We start from the raw sequence: 15,731 nt of genomic DNA, 5'->3' as shown, positions 1-15,731 counted from the left end.
TAAATTGTGACAATGAACAGCTTTAGAAAGTTAGACTAAAATTATCCACACTGGAGTTTGGTTAGTTTGCAGCTTTTTTTTTTTCTTGATACAAACAGAACTTTCCTTCAAGAGGCTAAGACCAAAATTTCACATTCCTAGTGAGAGATGTCACCTAGAGTGCCTCTATTTTTAGCCTTCACCTCTCCTGAGGAATAGAACCATGTAAACTCAGAGAAACCTGCTTCCTCTGATTGCCACCTTCCCATCCCAAGGTTCATTCAAGCAAAGATACCACAGGGTTTGGAATCGGCTCATTCTTGCCCAGAATATGGCTAATAGGATTCAAGTCAGCAGAGGTATATGTAGACTTTGCCTCTCCAAGTTGTTCTGAAGTTGCCCTTTCTTATCCACAAGCAGGAGAGTATACACAATTGGTAAGGAAGTATCAGTCACAGGCCCTCCCCAGACAAAAGCACTTCCTAACTACTCTGGCTATCCCGACAATTAATAATTACACAGCAATATGGAAACTTGAAAGGGGAGACCTCATATGTGCTAGGATTGTGACCTTCCTTGTGAATTCCTTATGAATGTGCAGGCTCCTCTAACTGCCTCCAATTAACCCCATAAAAAGAAAGAACTTTGTTCTTTTTTTTTTTTTTTTTTTTTTGACTGGTGCTTTGTATTTTTCCTTTGGTCTAGGATCCCACCATTTTTATACATGTGTGCATTTCCTAATGATACAATAGAGCCATCTGGTGGTAAATGGAACCAGCCATAAAGATCGTACAATTCAACCCTAGGACCCTGCCATGGGCCTTTGATAAAATGAAACTCCATAGGATGCAGGGCAAAGAAATGGTGCTATGTTCCAAAACAGCCTGGTTCCTAGATCACACACGGCTGCGTAATCCCCCTCTCACACACCCCCTGCACCAATCAGACTTTGGGGGATGAACATCTTGGGCTAGAACAATGATATTTGGAATGAATCATTAATCCTCAGCATCCCATAATGATTCCAATACATTTCAAAAGTCAGTCCAGAAAAAAAATCTTAAAAAATTAGCCTCAAAACAATATTCTTATATATCTACACCTGTAGATAATTCATGCTGTGAAACATTTTATGCAGAAAGGGGAAATTTCAAGAGGCCCAAATATTCCAAAAAGATTGGGATTTCCAGATCTAGTTGCCATTTCCAGGGAAACTCTTCCTGTCTAACATTTGATCTCAAAAGGTAGTTTCTTAAATTTTTTGTGAGTAGATCAAGTAAGATCAAACTAATCTGTTTCTCTGGGTCTTTCTCTCCAAACACCCCAAATTTCCCTAGCCAAAAAGGACAATCATTTCCAGTAAGATAAAAGCATTGTAAGTCAAGGCCAAATGAAACAGAATTGATTGAAGACTGTTATTAAGTATCATAGGACTTTTTATGCAGATAGATTTAAGAAATTGCCATGTGTTGTGAAGTAGGGACAGTCCTGAGCAAACTGTGAAGAAGGCAGTCTATCGTCTGCATCCGTACTCCAGTGTAAGCTGTCACTCTCCTGCCTTCCTATTCTCCTTCCCCCTTAAGGGAAAGAGCCATACGTGTATCTACACAGAGGTAAAAATGGTTTATATAAAGGTAAGCAGTCTTTAATGGAAGGCAACCCCCACTTACCAAACAAAGGAATACAAATTCAATCAAGAATAATTTCAGGAATAAGCACATACGTAGGGTTAGATGTTTTAGAGGTGTGTGTGTCATTTCAAGGACCCTAAAGAAGTTAGGTGTCATTAGTCCTTATCCTAGTTTTGCAGGATACAAGGGCAGAATACCAGCAGATGAGATTTCTACCATTAAGTTTATTCTTCAGGCACTTCTGGGCACACCCCATCTAAAGCCATTTGTGTTTATTATGAATGCAATCTGTCTTGGTAGTTAAAGTAATTGATGAGTGAATTATACAAGTCAAAAGTCTGTTAAATGCTGTCACATGTATGATTTATACAGGTGTTTGGGTTTTGAACCTGTCTGTGGATTTTCAAGTGGTGAATTCCAGCAATTCAATGGGAGTTCCAGTTTTTAACTTCTGCTTTTGCCTTAAAAATGTCTACCTAAATATCAAACCAGTCATTTCAGTACATGGACCTAAGATAACCAAGATGATTAAACTAAAAGAATGGGACAGATTAAAAATCCAGTAAACTTTGGGGGCACCTGGGTGGCTCAGTCGGTTAAGCGTCTGACTTCAGCTCAGGTCATGATCTCACGGTCCCTGAGTTTGAGCCCCACGTCAGGCTCTGTGCTGATGGCCCTGAGCCTGGAGCCTGCTTCAGATTCTGTGTCTCCCTCTCTCTTGGCCCCTCCCCTGCCCATGCTCTGTCTCTCTGTCTCTGAAAAATGAGTAAACTTTAAAAAAAATTTTAAATAAAAAATAAATTTAAAAATCCACTAAACTGTGATTACAGTAAAGACACTAGAGCATTATGCATGTGTGTTCAAGTTAACAGTCTTCTAATTGACAAATCTTATACAAAATTATAACAGCTAATTCTTGTTTAGTTGTAGAGTTTCCTCACTTGAGGATCTAGAGGAAAATCTATACTTTTTTTTCTACTTTAAATTTTCTCGATGTCACTAAGCCATCTCAGTATCTTTTCATCATCCCCTTCCTTACTTTTAAGTACGTCAGTATTTCTTTATCTTCGGATGACCTCCCTCTTCTTCCTCAGCCATACACACTCCTTCCCCTCCTCAGGACTGGTTCAAGGTCTCTGACCCAAATCCTTCCCCTGCCTCTGAATCCATATGCAATATGTAGAAAGGCCCATGCCTGCAGAAACCAGACTAAACAGCACTGAGCATTTAGTAGGAGCCCAGTAAGTAGTCATTGATGAAGCTGCAGCAGGCAAAGTTGGTGGTTACACCAAGGGGCACTGGTTACACCAGTGGTTACACTGTTACCCTCTCTGCTAACAGTGGCTTCTTTGGGGAATATTCTCCATGTATCTGGTCTGGGACGCTGACAGGGATCAGAGCACTGGGGAAATTCTGTTTGCCAAAGACCAGGTACAAGTTAGGGTAGCAGAATGCAAGGAGATGGCCATGGAATTGGGTGATGCTTTTTGTGCAGACTAAATATGGTAAAGCAGGTAACTTAGACAGATGAAACGCTCACTTAATGTGATTATTGGTCATTCCACTGCCCCAACTCCTTTAAAGAGAATCATGTGCTATTAAAACTTTCTAGCTTATTTTTAAACCCTAATAAAGAGAATGTCCTCAGAGAGACACTTAAGTAAGAGTAAATGATGGAATGATAACAGTGGGAAATTCAAGTATGCAGCGAGAACAAAGTTAATAGGTTAAATATGTACATGTGTGTTTATTTAAAAGTAACATGGCTGATTAAAGGTGTGATTATAGCAAATAGCACTTTCACAGAAGAGCTTTTTGACATGGGTCCAGTTAAGAAGATTAAATATTTCCAGCAGTCTAAAAGTTGTAATGTCCAGGGTTCCAACAGCGGCCTCTCCTCAGTGACGCAGTAACTTCATGCCCGATAAACCATGCTTTCAACACATTTCGCAGTGGTCAAGCTTCAGCTCAACGTCTCTTCTATTTACTACTGCTTTCCCCCCTGCTTAACAGGCCCTGGAGGCTCTAAACTTCTTTACACTTCTACAACCTGCTCGTATCTCTCATGCTGATGAAACTTTTTCCCTAGGCTCCCACCTCAGCCCCTTACTCTGGACAGTTTATGTCATCCCAACCCCATCTTTGGTGATCAGCCTTCATTTTACAGTGGAAATTTCATCATCCTTGTGTCCTTTTGTGCTTAGCTTTTGCAATAGTTTCTTAGTCTCGTTTGCCAATTTCTACTTAAGCAGCAATTTAAAAAACTCAGTTTTTCCTGATTCCAATCCATTCTAATGGAAACAGTATTCCTCTGTTTTCGAGTTGCTGAAATAGTCTGCTAATACGAGGTTTTTTTATTTAAAACTTGAACAAACTACAGTTATTGCCAAAGTCCAGTGAAAAGATGGTTCCAGAAAGTGCCTATCAGTATGACTGGGAAGAAAATAGCCATCGGGAGGATGACAGATGAGCACTGACTAAGGACAACACTGTTTGTAATCTGGAAGGCCATATTCTGGACCTGACCACATGACCTGAGCTGTGTGACATCTGGGCTTTACTTCTTGGGGCCTCAGCTTTTCATTTTTAAATGAAAAATGTGTTGGGCACATCTCAGCAGGAAACAGAAAGTCATTCCAAAGGAGCGATTAAGGGGAGTTTAATGAAGGGACTATTTACAAAGATGTGGGCACAGTTAAGGGCATGAAGAAAGGATGGTGAGACACTCCCAAGAAGTGCCAAAGATTACCTTTGCCTCATCTTGACCTGAAGGGAGTCAAGAGCCTGAAGAGATAATGGCAGAAAATTATTAGAGAAGCTAGAAAGAGAGCTTGAGGAGGGGGCCATGTCTATGAGCTGACGGCCTGGGTAGAGAAATAGAACCACAGCCAACCTGTGCTTAGTCATAATGGTAGATGGACCAGTGGAATAAATAGCCTGACCTCCCCTTCTCTCACCCTGTGCTCTTCTCTGTCTCCGTTGGGCTGAGTCTACCATAAAACCAGAGGGCAAGAGCTCCTGAATGACAAGTTCAGAGAGACCAGCTTCCCCAGAAAAGAGCAGAGTGGGGGGAGGGTGGAGAGTAGATCTGGAAGTGGAAACGAAGAAACCTCAGACCACATGAGTTTAATTGCATTAGCGCTTCCCAAATGCTAGCCCATTGATCAGTATTGGTTTGTGATAACATTTCCACCAGGAGCAAGAAAAAGACGGAAGTAAAATTCTTTTAAAAATATGAATTTTTCATGAAGCCAAATGTATTCCATTTAAAGAACTGTCCTTTATTCTGAGATTTTGATCATTCTATATATTTTGGTGTTAAGAGCATGTTTCTTTAACAAATGATGGTGATAATATATGGAAATTATTCTTTTAGTGTTTTTTTCTTCAGAAAAATTGAAAAGTTGGCAGTGCTATGAGAACTAATCCCAATTATGTTGGAGGTGGAAATTTGTGTGGGTTTAGGAAATCTAAAAGTATAGAGACCCTCTGTCTAAGTCATCTTTGTTAAATTATGAATTGAATGTTTTATAAGGCAGCCTTTCCTGAACTTTGGTCTCTGAATTCCCCAGGTCTAAGTCCAACATGGACCTGTACGGTCTATCAAGTTGCCATCGCAAAGTTCCAGGATACTACTTTTCTAGAAAAAACACACATTTCTAAAGGTCAACCTTTCTTCCTGTGTAAGGTTTCACTACTTTTTCATTTCTATAGCATCACTGATAGAAAAAAGAATAAAAGAAGAGGGATTCAAAAGGAATTTTTCACTCAGATATTAACTTATAAAAAGAGTGTTGCCTTGGAAGTTAAAGAGAAATGACCATGTGACATTTGATAGCTTCATAAATAACTAAATAATGGCTTACCTGAAACTCTTAACAAGCTAAAGTGTCATTTTAGTTCAGTTCAAAGCATTTCAATCATTAAATTCAAAAAATATTTATTAAAGACTCACTATTTGCTGGATACTATGCTAAGCAATGGAGAAACTGGTAGTAACAAGACCGACAGGATTAATACCCTCACCAGATTTCTTAGGCTTAGAATTTCTCTCCAATACAAAAATTGAAGGATTTTAGTTTTAATGTAAAAATCAAAGAATGTCAAAAGTTTGGTAGTTAATTCAATATTTTTGTGCTCACTCATAATATAAAGTTCTTTGCTTTGGGGACTTGCTCTTTTCTCTTTGATGAGGACTCTGATAGATGTTAGAAGGAGGTGAGTGGCAGTCCTAACCTTTTTCAAAGATTCTAGATCCATCAGAAATCACATTGCTTTATAGCTTCTTACCATCAGAGGAGAAAAGGTCCCTAGTAAACAGTGTATCTACCATTGTTTAAGGGAAAATTAGCCGGAAAGCAGGGACTGGGTATGAGGATACCTAAATTTGGGTTCATATTATGTTACAGAATTTGTTCTGTGACCTCCACCATTTTGATTTTATGGGACAATTTCTTAGAAATGAGAGCATCACAAATCTCTTTTAGAACCTAATAATATCTATGAATTCTCTTATTAGAAAGAAAAGTGTACATGCATGTTTTGCATGCATGTGCACACAAACACACACGCACACACACACACACACACACACACACACACACACACACAGCACACATGACCACCATTTTGCATGTAATTGTAGACTGTTGAAGCCACATTCTCAATGCTATCCCTATAGCCCAAATTAGGGATTCCTTGTTTAGGAATTGATTTATATTCTAGCTACCTTTAATTTTTATTCTAAAATAAAATACCAAATTTTAATGAATGAGAATATCACTATGTTCTTGCTGCCTCTACTGTACATCACACAGGTGAATAAAAAAATAATCTTTTTTTTTTATGGGGCACCTGGGTGGCTCAGTCGGTTAAGCAGCCGACTTCGGCTCAGGTCATGATCTCGCGGTTCTGTGCTGACAGCTCAGAGCCTGGAGCCTGCTTCAGATTCTGTGTCTCCCTCTCTCTCTCTGACCCTCCCCCGTTCATGCTCTGTCTCTCCCTGTCTCAAAAATAAACGTTAAAAAAAAAAATAAAAAAAAAATAATAATCTTTTTTTCCTAGGGCTAGGGAAATGCCCCAAACTCAAAACCTAGTTTGTCTTTCTGGAAGGTAGAGCAGGAAGCATACCTTCCCCGGAGGCCTGGTTCTGGCAACTGCCGACTCACAGCAGCCAGTGTTCACCTATCCTACCGAACATTTTAAGTTTAATAATGACATCGTATTTCACTCACAATAAAAAATTTTAAAGAACATAGGTAATTTGCTATTAAAAACGGATTTTGATTTCTTAAAAAAAAATGAGTGAGAGAAAAAATAGAGACATATTTAATGGATATAGAGTTTCAGCTTTGCAAAATGAAAACGTTCTGGAGATTGGTTGCACAAAAATCTCAACATGCTTTGCACTACTGCCCTGCACACTTTACACATCATTAAAATGGTCCGTTTTATGTCATACATATTTTACCACAGTTAAAAATAACTTAGTATAAAACAAATGTATAAACAGATAAATAATGGAGTAAAGAAATTAGTTGATGTTAAAAGTGGTTCAAGTGTTGTTTCCCTACTTCACAGGATTGTTGGGAGAACAAAATGAAAAAATTTGGATGTTTATTTCTTTAAGAAAAAATGCTCAGAGGATACTGTTTGTTTCTCAATAAAATTTTTGTTAAGTGGGACATGATACAAATACCTTTCCCAACAGTAAAGATAGTGTTTTGAATCATTGAGTCTTTCTGGACAGGATTATTTAATTTTTTCGCACATCAGATGTAGGTTTAGACTTTGATTACTTTGAAATATTAACCAACAACGTTTTCATGTCCCCACTCTATCCCAGTGTTTTAGGAAATGCACTTGCATTTTCTGGTTAGGATTTTTGGGTTAGCTTATAGGGGAGGTGATAGCCTTTTACTGCCCAAGTTAATTGTGGCTTTTCACACTGTTTGGTGAATAAATTATTGCTATACCATGTAAAACAAACAACAACTGTCTCACAATTGAAAGTGTTGGGTGTGAAGGTAGTTTTTTTTCCACCAGTGAATTTTAGGTTCTAAATAAGTAAACTTTAAAAAAAATTCAAGAAAAGTAACTGTAATGATCAGAACTACAGTACTCTAATGATATTGTTCCAGAACCTAGCTAGAACATCCTCAGCTGTACTTGATGTTCCATGAGAAACCTTTTCCATGAGAAGCCTTCCCCTGCCCCCAACATTTGTACACACTCCTCTCTTTACCAAGATCTAAAGGAGAAATGTCTCACGGATCCTTTTAGATCAGATAAAAGTTCAGTAACAGTTTCCATAGTACATTCCAACATGATAAGGTAAGCAGAGGACAGATGGCAGAGCTCTCTTTTGCTGTGAATTTCCACTTCTTTTAAGGCCTCTCAGTCAAAATATGACTAAGGAGCATGGCCAGAATATCTAAGAAGAGGGCACAGCATGGCCAACATTAGCTACCCAGTAGGCTCCAGCTTCCTCATCTATGAAATGAGAAGACCATTATAGCTAATTCATCTTGCACCCTGAGGTAGCCATTTATCATGCTGTCTCGATGGCCTAGTGTCCTTCTGTTTTTGGAAAATTTCCCATCTCACGAATCCCATCTCTCCAAAGTGAAAAAGCCAGGAATGCCCTCCCAAACATCCTTTGCATCCAAGATGTAGGCGTGTGACTTAGGCTCCACCAATTAGACGCACCAGCCTGAGCCTTCAACGTAAAGGAGAGTGGTATGAAAAAGGTGCCAAATAGAACAGAGTCTGGGCAGGTAGACAGGGTCATCCTGTTTTCAGAGGCTGAAGTGACAGAAGACTTAGAAGTAATATCTCATATTCAGGGGAAATGACAGGTGAGGTGGGGTCTGTGCCCAGTGGCAGCAATAGTAGGTACCTCAGCAGAATCTGGTGTGATTAACTGACCATGGTTTCCACACCTAGTTCTCTGACTCTCCTGGACAACCTGTTGAAATACCTAATATCCTTCAGTAATTCATTTTCCACTTAACACTAACTAGAATGGATTTTGTTGATTTGAGATGTGGATCTGACTGATTATTACTTACCGTGCGCATGACTTTAAGTGAGCAAGTTAATTATTCTGAGCCTCCATTTCCTCATCCATAAAAGTGGAGAAAATGATAACTTGGTGGAGGCTGCTGTGATAATTAAATGTGGTAATTCAGAAAAATACCTAGTGTAACCCCTGAGCCATAGAAGAAGGTTTTTTCAAAAATCTTCCCCTTTTTAATCTCTGGGTTTTTGTTTTGTTTTATTTTGTTTGTTTGTTTTATGTTTCTTTTGTGTAGCTTCTGGGAGCTTGCAGCCTAGGTAAGATGCTGAGGTTTGATTATGAAGGCCAGAAAGTCTTAGAAACTTGACTGGTCTTCCTATTATATGACTGTACCTAGCCTGATTACTCCTCATTAGAAAAAATAAGTCAGTATGCATACTGTAAGAGCAAAAATTCAAAATGCAGTAGAGGAAGGCTCTGCCTCTATACCCTCTTCCACCTGCTAAAGCAGGTTTTTACTTGGCTGTCTCCATTTCTTCTCTTTTTTGACTTTCTTGCTAGCCTTTTCTCTTTTGAGATGAAAAGCAGAGAGAAGAAGAGCAAGAATGTGGACTAGGACTATGCAAAAAAGTTTTCCAAGGATTATTTTTAAGTTTATCTTTTGTAGTAATCTCTACACCCAATGTGGGTCTTGAACTCATAACCCAAGATCAGGAGTCACATGCTCTTTTGACTGAGCCAGCCCAGGCACCCCTCAAGGAATTTTGGGGGCAAAAACTTGAGACAAGCTGTCTTGTGAGATAGAAACTTATGGAAAAAGATTTAAAAAATATATTTATCTGTGAAATTTCTCCATATATACTAATTAATGCAATTTCATTTTCAATATACCATCAGAATTCATTAGACCCAATAGTAGTTTTGAGTTTCTTTTTTTGAGCTCTTCTATTCTTAAAAAATCTATACTTCATGGTTTTTATCCTATTTTAGAGATTTTTACAAAGAACAAAGGGAACAGGTACACTAATTTTTAAAATAATAAAACTCATTATATCTGGCAATTATCAACACATCCACTGGAGCCTTTTATAAAGCTAACATATATTGTGTGATCTTAGCGATCTTGTTTTTCCTGCATTTTAAACATATTGCTACTGAATCATTGTGGGAGTTATTTCTTATCATCACTGATCAATTATTTCCAACTATGATTTAAAAAAAGAAAAGGCTAAAAAATGAAGCCAAAGAATTGTGGAATTAACTGGAGGTACAATGCAATGGTAGAATTAATAATCATCCTTCAATTTCTTACTGTGATGCCGAAATCACGGCATCATCTCTCAAGGTATGAAAGGGGAGATGCTATTTCTATATTTTTGGCTTTCAACTAAACATGGTTGAGAATGCTGAATTTTTCATTTTCCATTCATAATGCCCAAACAAAAGAAAATTGACAGAGGAGTGCATTTCCTAGTTCTGAGACAAGTTAGAAGATGAAATAAAGAAAGGCACTCTTGATCAGCACTGTCCATTGCGCTAGCTACTAACACTATGTGGTTTTTGAGTACTTGAAATGCGGTTAGTTTGAAATGAGATGTAAGTGTGAAATATACCTAAGACGTTGAAGACCCAGCCCAATATATGAGAATGTAAGATATCTCAATACATTTTTAAAATAATTTTTTAATGTTCATTTATTTTTGAGAGACAGAAAGAGAGCAGGGTAGAGGCATGGAGAGAGGGAGACACAGAATCCGAAGCAGGCTTCAAGCCGTCAGCATGGAACCAGACGCGGGGCTTGAACTCGCAAACAGCGAGATCATGACCCGAGTCGAAGTTGGACGCTTAACTGACTGAGCCACCCAGGTGCCCCTCGTAATACAGTTTTTAATTAAGTACGTGTTAAAATGACAGTATTTTGGATATGTTAGGTTAAATGAAATATTACTAAAATTTACTTTCACCTATTTAAGTTTTTAATGTAGCCCTTAGAAAATGTAAAATACATAGATAACTTGCACTATATTTCTATTGGACAATGTAGCTCTGGACACTAATGTTGACAATGGAATTAATCATGTAAGTGAAATAGACTGTACATTGTCTGATCGTGACTTCTAGAGACTCAGATGAATATCCTCCAATTCATGAATCAGTGAACTATAAACCACATTTCTAAGGACAAAATAGGAAATAGAGTATTGTCATAAAAGACAGAGTAATATCACACAATGTCTTGTGACAACTTGGACTTTCCTTTTTTGTTAACAGGGTGTGCAACCATATTTTTCTTTTATGATTTTTACATGCCAAAATGTTTTCTGGATAACAAAGGTATTGACTATGTTCAAATTTTTATCAAAAATTTTAATGAGTTTTTTAAGTATTTCTTTATTCTTCAGTAAATTATTCAAAAAATGACTTTAGGGGCACCTGGGTGGCTCAGTCAGTTGGGCCTCAGATTTTGGTTCAGGTCATGATCTCTCAGTTGGTGAGTTTGAACTCAGGTTCTGTGCTGACAGTTCAAAGCCTGGAGCCTGCTTCAGATTCTGTGTCTCCCTCTCTCTTTGCCCCTCCCTAGCTTGTACTCTGTCTCTCTCTCTCAAAAAGTAAATAAATATTAAAAAATGACTTTAAAAGTAAAAAAATTTAGTTGGGTTTATTTGATCCAGATGGTAAATGATGATGACTATTTTCCTTGTATACTAAGGGTTAGGAACCTGAATAATTTGAAAGTTACCTTGTGGGTACTAGACTGTTTCTTTTAAACCACAAATTAGTTTTGAGATTGGACCATTTGGATCTCAGCATTACACGTTAAGCAGTCACAAAGAAAGTTATTATGGGAGGCTTTTTTTCTGGATTTTCAGAGACATGATCATCAGAAAAGAATGTCAGAATACATCTGAAAGCAAAAATCCCAAATGCTGTTTTATTCAGAAGGAGAAAAATTAATAGGATTCAGAATATAGTCACCGTGGACCTAGATATTTCTATTTTAAGGAAGATTCCAAGTAGAAATAGCCCCTAGGGAAAGCGGGCTGTTCTAGAATTTATAGCATTTTCCTTAGGCATTTGAGGGAAGCAAAACAGAGCTTACTCCTTTCCAAAGAATGTTTCTGAACCACATTTAGTTTAAAAATATCTTACAATTTAATTTTCCTTTGCATTGAGTGTATGATTCAGGAACATTTTCTTCCCTAAATGAAAAAGAAACTATATGTCCAGTTTTTCAATAACAAACACATGAGAATCATTCACATATTTATTGAGCTCCTTTTATGTAGAACCCAGAGCTCAACCCCAGGGGATAAAGATAAGTTAATCAAATTCCCTACCCTGCAGGAGCTCATCATGTGATAGAGGGTGAGAAAAGGAGGAGAGAGAAGGTGGAGTTCAATTTTATGGAATAAGAAAGGAGAAAGGAGAAAAGACATGTATTGAGATCATCTCTGCCATGGATTTTTTATATATTATGTCCTAAAACTTCAGACATTAGAAAAGTATAAAAATAAAGTGAAAATTATCCAGATTCTTACAACCCAGAGATTGCTGCATGTTGTGGATTGAAAGCGTCCCCTGCCCAGTCAAATTCATAAGTGGAAGTACTCACTTCCAGTGTGATAGTGTTAATAGGTGGGGCCTCTGGGAAGTCAAAGGATTTAGACATAGTCATCAGGGTGAAGTCCTCATGATGGGATTAGTCTCCTTAAAAGAAGAAAGCAGAATACTCTGTCCCTCTTGTACCTTTTCTCTCTCACTCTCCTCTCCTTCCTTCCTTTCTCTCCCCCTGCCCTCTTCCCTCTCCCCACCCCAACAGTAGGAGAATACAGCCACGAGGCCATGATCTTCAAAGCCAGGATCTAACCATGCTGGCACCTGTCTCTGACTTCTCAGCCTCCACAACACTGAGATGAATGTTGTTTAAGCCACCCAGCCTGTGGTATTTTGTTATGACAGCCCAAGCAGATGAAGACCACATTTGGCACATTCCTTTCCTTTTTTTTTTTTTTTTTTTTTTTGGTGCATTACTTTCTGGACTTGTGTGTGTATACCTGTAATATGCACAATGTGTAAAATATCGATTCACACTATACACGGTTAGACATGATTAACTTGGAATCTTTTGCAATTAACACTATGTCCTAGGTATAATCTATACTTGAATGATGATAGATGTTATATTCCATATATTTTTTAAGTAAGCTCTACAGCCAACATGTGGCTTGAACTCATGACCCTGTGAACAAGAGTCACATGCTCTATTGACTGAGCCAGCCAGGTGACCCATATTCCATAATTTCTAATATTTAAAAAGACCACATATTTCAAGGTCACAATAAATTTTACTGTGTGCATATAGTTTTCCCTGCTATTAGAAAACCCTGTACTAAGCATATTTATACATCTTTATGGATTTGTTTTTTATTTTCTTAATATAACTGATAGAAGTGGTACTGGGTTTTAAGGAGTATATACTTGATACATATTTCTGATTACATCTCCAAAATTAACACTCCCCCCAAGAGTATATGAGAATCATAGTCTTCTTACAACTTTGCCAATAATGACATCTTCAATACTTTTTTTGAGGTATAATTGACATATGATATTAATTTCATGTGTACAATAAAGTGATTTGACATTTATATACATTGTCAGCTGGTCAGCACAATAAATCTAGTCACCATCTGTCACCTTACAAAGTTAATACAATGTTATTGACTGTATTCCCCATGCTGTACATTACATCCCCATAACTTATCTATTTTGTAACTGGAATCTCGTACTTAATAATCTTCATCACCCATTTTACCTACCACCCAGCCCTCATCCCCTATGGCAACCACCAATCTGTTCTCTTTATCTACGAGTCTGGGTCCTGTTTTGATTGTTTTTTAGGTCCCATAGATAAGTGAAATCAAATGGTACTTGTCTTTCTCTGCCTGACTTACTTCACTTAGAATAATGGCCCTGAGATCCATCCGCATTGCCCAAATGGCAAGATTTCATTCTTTTTAATGGCTCAGTAATATTCCATTGGATATATGTACCACATTTTCTTTATCCATTCATCTGTTGATAGACACTTAGGTTGTTTCCATATCTTGGCTATTACAAATAATGCTGCATTGAACATGGAGGTGGTATATATCTTTTTGATTTAGTGTTTTCATTTTCTGTGGATAGATACCCAGTAGTAGAATTGTTGGATCATATGGCACCTCTGTTTGTAATTTTTTGAAGACCTTCATACTATTTTCTATAGTAGCCGCACCTATTTACATTCCCATACACAGAGCACAAGAGTTCCCTTTTCTCCACATCATTTGCAACAGATGTTTTTATTTTTTTTTATAATAACTATTCTAACAGGTATTAGATGATATTGCATTGTGGTTTTGATTTGCATTTCCCTGATGATTAATGATCATCATGTGCCTATTGGACGTTTCTGTTCTTCTTTGGAGAAATATTTATTCACATTCTCTGTCCATTTATTAATCAGTTATTTTGTAATTGAGTCTTATGAGTTCTTTACATATTTTGGATATTAAAACCTTATCAGATATACACTTCACAAATATCTTTTCCTCCTCAGTAGGTTGTCTTTTTATTTTGTCTTCTTGTGCAGATTTCTAGTTTGATGTAATCCCATTTATTTATTTTTTGCTTTTATTTCCTTTCCCTTTGGAGTCAGATCCCCAAAAAATCACTAAGAATGATAGCAAGGAGCTTACCCGCTTTATTTCTCCTAGAAGTTTTAAGGTTTTAGGTCTTAGATTTAAATCTTTAATCTACCTTGAGTTGATTTTTGTATTTTGTGTAAGATAAGAGCCCAGTTTCATTCTTTTGCATATAGCTGTCCACTTTTCCCAATACCATATATTGAAGTCTTTCCCCCATTTTATATTCTGGCTTCTTTGTTATAAATAAACTGACCATATTTATATGGATTATTTCAGGGCTTGCTCTTCTGTTCCATTCATCTCTGTGTCTGTTTTTATGCCATTACCATACTGTTTTGATTACTGTATTTTTGTGGAACAGTGTAAAATCAGGGAGCATGATACCTCCAGCTTTGTTCTGCTTTCTTAATATGGTTTTGGCCTTTTGGGGTCTTTTGTGGTTCCATACAAATTTTAGAATTTTTTGTTCTAGTTCTGTGAAAAAAGTCATTGTAATTTTGATTGCATTGAGTCTATAGATTGCTTTGAGTAGTAGGAACATTTTAACAATATTAACTCTTCCAATCCGTGAGCGTGAAATATGTCCATTTTTTTGTGTCATATTCAATTTCTTTCATCAGTGTCTTACAGCTTTTAGTGTAAAAATCTTTCACTTCTTCGGTTAAATTTATTCCTAGCTATTTTACCCTTTTTGATATGATTGTAAATCAGATTGTTTTCTTGATTTCTCTGTCTGATATTTCATTATTAGTATGTAGAAATGCAGCATATTTCTATATATTAACTTTGTATCCTGCAACTTTACTAAATTCATTTACTGGTTCTAACAGTTTTTTGGTTGACTCTTTGGGTGTATCATGTCATCCACAAATAGTTTTACTTAGTCCTTTCCAATCTGCATAGCTTTTATTTCTTTTTTGTGCCTAATTATTGTGGCTAAGACTTTCAATATTCTGTGAGTAACTTTGGGAATGTGTCCATCCTTGTCTTGTTCCTAATCTTAAAGGAAAAGCTTTCAGCTTTTTACTGTTGAGTATGATGTGAGCTATGGGTTTGTCATAAATGACCTTTATTATGTTAAGGTACATCCTCCATATCCACTTCATAGAGAATTTTTATCATAAATGAATGTTGAATTTTGTCAAATGCTTTTTCTGCATCTATTGAGATGATCATATGATTTTTATCTTTCATTTTGTTATCTTTTATTCAAATTGGTTTGTGGATTGGAACCATTCTTGCATCCCTAGCTAGAATAAATCTCACTTGATTATGATGTATGATACTTTTAATGTATAGCTGAATTTGCTTTGCTAAAATTTTGCTAAGGATTTTTGTATCTATGTTTATCAGGGATAGTGGCCTATAATGTGTGTGTGTGTGTGTGTGTGTGTGTGTGTAATCTCTGGTTTG

At 37.1% G+C, this 15,731-nt stretch overlaps 1 protein-coding gene across 1 annotated transcript in view; it reads right to left on the bottom strand.

The window, feature by feature from the left end:
* Positions 1-15,731, bottom strand: part of CCDC192 (coiled-coil domain containing 192) — a 213,119-nt gene that overhangs the window by 178,457 nt on the left and 18,931 nt on the right. The gene's annotated exons all lie outside the window — the stretch shown is intronic.

This window comes from Prionailurus bengalensis, chromosome A1 (assembly GCF_016509475.1).
Source record: "Prionailurus bengalensis isolate Pbe53 chromosome A1, Fcat_Pben_1.1_paternal_pri, whole genome shotgun sequence".
In the NCBI taxonomy this organism is placed as follows: Eukaryota; Metazoa; Chordata; class Mammalia; order Carnivora; family Felidae; genus Prionailurus; species Prionailurus bengalensis.
The sequence above is the reverse complement of the archived record's forward strand: the minus strand, read 5'-3'. Positions and strand labels throughout refer to the sequence as shown.